Source organism: Garra rufa, chromosome 6, assembly GCF_049309525.1.
Source record: "Garra rufa chromosome 6, GarRuf1.0, whole genome shotgun sequence".
In the NCBI taxonomy this organism is placed as follows: Eukaryota; Metazoa; Chordata; class Actinopteri; order Cypriniformes; family Cyprinidae; genus Garra; species Garra rufa.
In genome coordinates this window covers 22,441,870-22,448,666 of record NC_133366.1, presented here as the reverse complement: position 1 = coordinate 22,448,666, position 6,797 = coordinate 22,441,870, and positions in this window count along the sequence as shown.

Genomic DNA, 6,797 nt, shown 5'->3' with positions numbered 1-6,797 from the left:
ATATATACGCACATGCACCTATACAGTCTTTACAACAGTTACAGTTTAGGTGAGGCAATAAAGGTCAAAGTTATAATAACCAGAGAACTTTCCAGTGACTCTAAAAAACACCAGAAGATGCCCAGTGTTCTTGATCTCCTGTGTGAACATGACATATGCTGTAGGGAGGGATAAGGACTGCAAGAGCAATAAACTGTAATGTCCGTAATGTGAGATGCTTAACACAGTGCTTCAGGGTGACAGTAGGGTAGGTGATCGTCCTTGCAGTGGTAAACCGTGTATGAACATGTGTGTCCCCATACATGTTCAAGAAAGAAAAGATGCACTGTAGTACTTAAAGAAGTTGGTGGACACATGATACTCACTGCTATTTTAGTTATTACCCTGACTTCTTTAGTCATTTAGACGTCATTGGAATGGTATGAAACGTGGTTACTTTTGTTACACTTGATAAATAAACACTCACACACAAAATGATAGAAATGATTGGAGAAGTCTAAATGATCTTTTAAAAATGTAATCACACGTGATCTTTGCAGTCAAAAAAAAAAAGATTGCCATAGGACATGAATGGGAAATATTAAAATAATACAGAGTCATTTTAAGGGTACAATCTACAAATCAACCATGACGTAAAAATGCAGTTTCAGTGCAGCTTCAGAGGGCTCTACATGATCCTAGCCGAGGAATAAGGGTCTTATCTAGCGAAATGATTGGTTATTTTCTAAAAAAAATAATAATAATAAAAATTTACATACTTTTTAACCTCAAATGCTTGTCTTGTCTAGCTCTGCGATGCGCATGCGTACTCTAGTTCAATACAGTTACGGTATGTCGAGAAACTCCTATCTCATTTTCTCCAACATCAAAATCGTCCTACATCAAGTACCGACCCAGTGTTTACAAAGTGAACGTGCAACGAAGGTCGAACCCCCTTTACAAAAAAAGGTAAAACAGCGATGTATGCTGATTTTGAAGTTGGAGGAGGAAATGAGATGGGAGTTTTTCGACATACCCTAACTGTCTTGAACCGGAGTGCACATAGAGTGCATCACAGAGCTAGACAAGACGAGCATTTGTGGTTAAAAAGTGTATAAATATTATTTTTTTTAAAGAAAATGACAGATCATTTTACTAGACAGGACTCTTGTTCCTCGGCTTGATTTGTTTAGAGCCCTTTGAAGCTGCATTGACACTGTTAATCTTCAATCTGTTGATCACCATTGAAGTCCGCTATATGGAGACAAATCCTGGAATGTTTTCCTCAAAAAACGGAGTTTCTTTGTGACTGGAGAAAGAAAGACATGAATAGGCTATCTTAAATGACATGGGGATGAGTAAATTATCAGAAAATTTGTATTCTGGAAGTGGAGTAATCCTTTAAGCACATGCACATTCTAAAATCAAATCTGTGCGTACTTTATAAATGAGACCTGCGATTCATTATCCGCTAGGGAAATAATGAAAAAAATAACAAAGTGCAGTAAATGGTAAAACTGTTCGCACTGCAAACCAGTGTGTTCATAATTAAGATAATACATTAAAACAATATGGTAACACACACTATGCAATATCAAGCAGCAAAACAACACTGAAAAAAATGTTATGTTGAATTTACTTAATTTTATTACGTCAAGGGGTTGCACGAAATAAATTTATCTAAATCCAGATATATTTTTTAAGTTGAGTGAATTTATATTTTATAAGTTGAGTTTACTTATATTTTATAAATAGGTTGTACTTATATTTTATACATTTTATTAATCTCTTTCAGTAATTTCAGATTAATTATATTCATAATTTTAGCTAAACTATTTTGAGTAGAATTTACTCAAATTAATTGTGCAACCAGATCAATTTAATCGTTTAATTTCTACATATTAAAATTAATTTTAATCCAATATTTTTTTTAAATCTAGCTGGCAGAGGTGGAACCAAGTCTTCAAGTCACAATTTAAAGCCGAGGATCAAATGTTGATGTTTCATTGGTTAAGATGATGCTACCATCATGAAGATCAGTGTTTGCTTTAGTTGGGCCCTTGACCCTTGACTTATTATGTTAGATATCTCACTGCAACATCATATGTAGTACTATAGATTAGAGAGTTTGAATGCAATATGATAGTTATCAGGTAGTGGCCTGATTATATGTAGAGTAACTACTATTGTGTTTAATGAGTAGTTCTGTGAAGCTTGACATGTAATTTTTAGTTTTGTTCTGATATCTCAAAATTAAAAATTCTGCTACATGTAGGACATACAAATAACTTCAGCTCTCGTGCTATTTAGATACATGCAGACATCAAGAACCAGCATGTGAATCTCAACAATGGTGACAATGAACTAAATTCTTCATGCTGCAATGCATGCTGGGTAACACCATAGTAAAAACTCCCATCATGCACTACAGCATGAAGAATTATTGTCACCACTGTTGAGGATGGTATGATAAGTGTTTATGTCTAAAAGCCTGAGCTGCTGTAAGTTTCTCCTCAATATTGTAGCATTACAGTGGCATTTTTAATAAGACTTTCTCTCCAGCTGTTTGATAGTTGAATGTCAGTCTATTAACCAAAGATTAACCATTTCATGATGTTCACTCACATTATATAAATGCAAAACATGTTAACTGGACTGCTACTACAAGTTTTTGATTCAGTTATGTGCAAAAACTGGCTGTAAAACAATATTACAATTGCTTAAAAGCAATTTACTTTGAATTACTAAAAGGGTCAAAAGCCCAACTAAAGCAAACACTGATCTTCATGATGGTAGCATCATTTTAACCAATAAAACATCAACATTTGATCCTCTGTAATTCTGGATAACAGCAGGTGTTTATCACTAATGCACAATCATCATTTAATTAGTCACTTAATTATCTCATTACCTTTAACTCTTTGAGGACTTGGGCTTTAAATTGTGACTTGAATAGAAAGACTTGGTCCCACCTCTGCCAGCTACCATGTTCCAAAACACAGCTTGAGCTGGTCTAACTGGATTTTCCAGTAGGGGGATGCAACATTCAAACGAGTGCATCACGTTCAATCCCCCCGCTTTGGCACCTTCAGAAAAAAAATGTGTCTGCACATGCGCAGACCGGACAGTATATGGAAATTAAATGAAACGTATTTTTTTCTAATTACTTTTAATTGAATGAAATTAACTTGTTTTACACAAGGGCAGTGAATTTGAAAATTAATAATAAAACTTAAGTAAGATTAAATAACACATTAAAATCAGTGAAATTAACTAGATAAAAACATGTAACATTTACAAGGGGTCAGAATCATTTTTTTCAGTGAAGCTGTTTGTACAGCTAAAAATAGCTGGTGAATGACACTGGAAGCCAGACCCATAAAATTTTGAAATGGCAGCGCACACTCTTACAGAAATAAGGTGAATACATTATTAAAATTGTTGTATTTGTTAATGTTATTTAATAGACCAGAGCTAACATGGACTAACAATAAACTGTTTTGATTTTTTTAACACTTTTATTAGGTAATATTAACAAAAATTAATAAATACGGTAACAAATGCATTGTTAGTTATATAACAAATTGTTAGTTATATAACAAATGCATCTGGTGGTTAGACCATGCTGTTACATACGGTTTTCTTTATTTTTCAATGAAAAGGTTTTTTTTGTATGATTGTGTTTTCATACAATATTGCCAAAGAATTGTACACAAAACCAGTCATGAAAAGAAAAAGAATTAAAAAAATTTATTTCTCCCACTAGTTTCATGCATTGGATTTTAGATACTTTAATGGATTTTTTTTACTTAAAGGAGTAGTTCACGTTCAAAACAAAAATTTACAGATATTGTACTCACCCCCTTGTCATCCAAGATGATCATGTCTTTCTTTCTTCAGTCGTAAGGAAATTATGTTTTTTTAATAAAACATTTCAGGATTTCTCTCCATATAATGGACTTCTATGGTGCCCCCGAGTTTGAACTTTCAAAATGAAGCTTCAAAGGGCTCTAAACAATCACAGCCGAGAAAAAAGGGTCTTATCTAGCAAAACGGGTTATTTTCTAAAAAAAAAAAAAAAATACAATTTATATACTTTTTAACCACAAATGCTCGTCTTGTCTAGCTCGGCAAGATGAGCGTTTGAGATTACAAAGTATATAAGTTGTAAATATTTTTAGAAAATAAACGATTGTTTCGCTAGATAAGACCCTTCTTCCTGGGCTGGGATCATTTAGAGCCCTTTGAAGCTACATTTAAACTGCATTTTGGAAGTTCAAACTCAGGGGCACCATAGAAGTCCACTATATGGAGAGAAATCCTGAAATGTTTTCCTCAAAAACACCATTTCTTTACAACTGAAGAAAGAAAGACATGAACATCTTGGATGACAAGGGGGTGAGTACATTATTTGTAAATTTTTGTTCTGAAAGTGAACTACTCCTTTAAACACTGCATTAAATGAAAATAATATGATGTTTCTAATATTTTTATATTATATAGATAGTGTTGGAAAGGGTACTTTGGAAATGTAATAGGTTACAGATTACAAATTACCCTATTTAAACTATTTCAATGTAACTAAGGACATTTGATTACTTTTTGATTACTTTTCTAAATTCAAATTTCTAAATTTATCTAAACATTTAAAGCAGGCAGGGTTAACTTTACAGTAGTACTCAACACTAATTACTGTCAGATTTTCAAATCCTTCATTACTTGAATTAAGATTATAATAATTCAGTTTTAAAGCACAGCCTCCACAAAATCAGACTTCAGTTCCTCTTTTTACTTTTTACTTCGAGGTCAAATACTGATTTAAAATCATAACAACATTAATAGCTACAAATAAAAATAAAGGTTCCACATGGAGGTTTTTGCGGTGATGCCATAGAACGGGTGGCGAACCTCGGTCCTGGAAAGTTTTGCTTCAACCCTAATCAAACACACCTGAACAAGCTAATAAAGGTCTGAATGGTTAGGAAGCTACAGGCAGATTTTATTAGAGTTAGAGCTGAACTCTGAACACTGGCTCTCCAGGAACTGAGTTCGCCACCCTTGTCATATAGAAGAACCATTTTTGGTTCCCCAAGGAACATTTCAGTGAACCGTTCTTAAAAGAACCATTTTGAAGAACATTTTAAAAATCGTAAGAATCTTAAAGACTATAAAGAACCTTTTCTGCATTTGAAAGGTTCCATGGATTTTTCAGGTTCTTCAACCATCAATGCCAATGAAAATATTTTTAAGAGTGTATGATACTGTTTTTGAAATCAAATATTTGCATAGCTATGTAGGAAACACTGGCATCAAAAAAATGTCTTGGCAAAACAGTTCATTTAAAAAATAAAGCACTGGTGTATTATATTTTAGCAGAGTCAATGCAAGTTTCTAAAGAAATTCATACAAATCTGTGTGTGAAAATATTCAGATATAACCCCCATCTGTAATCTTTAAGATTTTCATAAGTAACTAATTTAATTACACTTTTTTTTCGGTAACTGACAGTTACATTTTGTAAATAAATTATGTAATTCAATTACATGTAACTAGTTACTCCCCAACACCTTGTATATATTGCATAATTTATAGCTGAATATTATCTACTACTAAAACTCAAGACACACAATATCAAAGAACACATATTATTGAAACATAAGTACATTCATTTCATTAAAAAAATTATAGGAAATATTCAGATTACAAGCGTGAAACCTAACCGAATATCGAGGGAAAGTCCATTTATTTCAATAATTTGTTTCAAAAAGTGAAACTTGTATGTTAAATTAGTTCACTACACACAAAGTGAAATATTTCTTCATTTGTTTCAGTTTGAATGATTATGGATTAAAGATAAAAAAACAAATGAAGTATTTCACAAAATTAGAATATCATGTCAAAGTTCAGCACTGTGTCCCAATCTAGTCAGCTAATTAACGCAAAACACCTGCAAATGTTTCCTCAGCCTTTAAATTGTCTCAGTCTGGCTTAGTAGGCTTTAGAATCATGGGGAAGACTGCTGACTTGACAATTGTGCAGAAGACCATCATTGACACCCTCCATAAGGAGGAAAAGGCATAAGGAGTCTCAAAAGGCAATTGCAAAAGAAGCTGGATGCTCACAGAGCACAGTATCGAAGTATATTAACAGAGTGTTAATAGGAAGGGAAAAATGTGGCCGGAAAAGGTGCACAAGTGACAGGGATGACCTTGGGAAGATTGTCAAGCAAGGGCGCTTCATAAGGAGCTTCATAAGGAGTGGACTGAGGCTGGTGTCCGTGCATCAAGAACCACCACATACAGAAGTCTGCATGACATGAGCTACAGCTGTAGAATTCCATGCGTCAAGCCACTCCTGAACCAAAAACAACATCAGAAGCGTCTGTGCTGGGCTAAGGAGAAAAAGTACTGGTCCTAGTACTAGTCCTGTTTTCAGATAAAAGCAAATTTTGCATTTTCATTTGGAAATCAAGGTCCCAGAGTCTGGAGGAAGACTGGAGAGGCACAAAAGTCAAGCTGCTTAAAGTCCAGTGTGAAGTTTCCACAGTCAGTGATGGTTTGGGGAGCCATGTCATCTACTGGTCCATTGTCTTTTATCAAGTCCACAGTCAACGCAGCTGTCTACCAGGAAATTTTAGAGCACTTCATGCTTTCTGTTGACGATTAGCTTTTTGGAGATGATTATTTTATTTTCCAGAAGGATTTGGCACCTGCCCACAAAGCCAAAACTACCAGGACCTGGTTTAATAGCCATTCAATAACTGTACTTGATTGGCTGGCAAACTCCCCTGACTTAAACCCCATTGAAAATCTATGGAG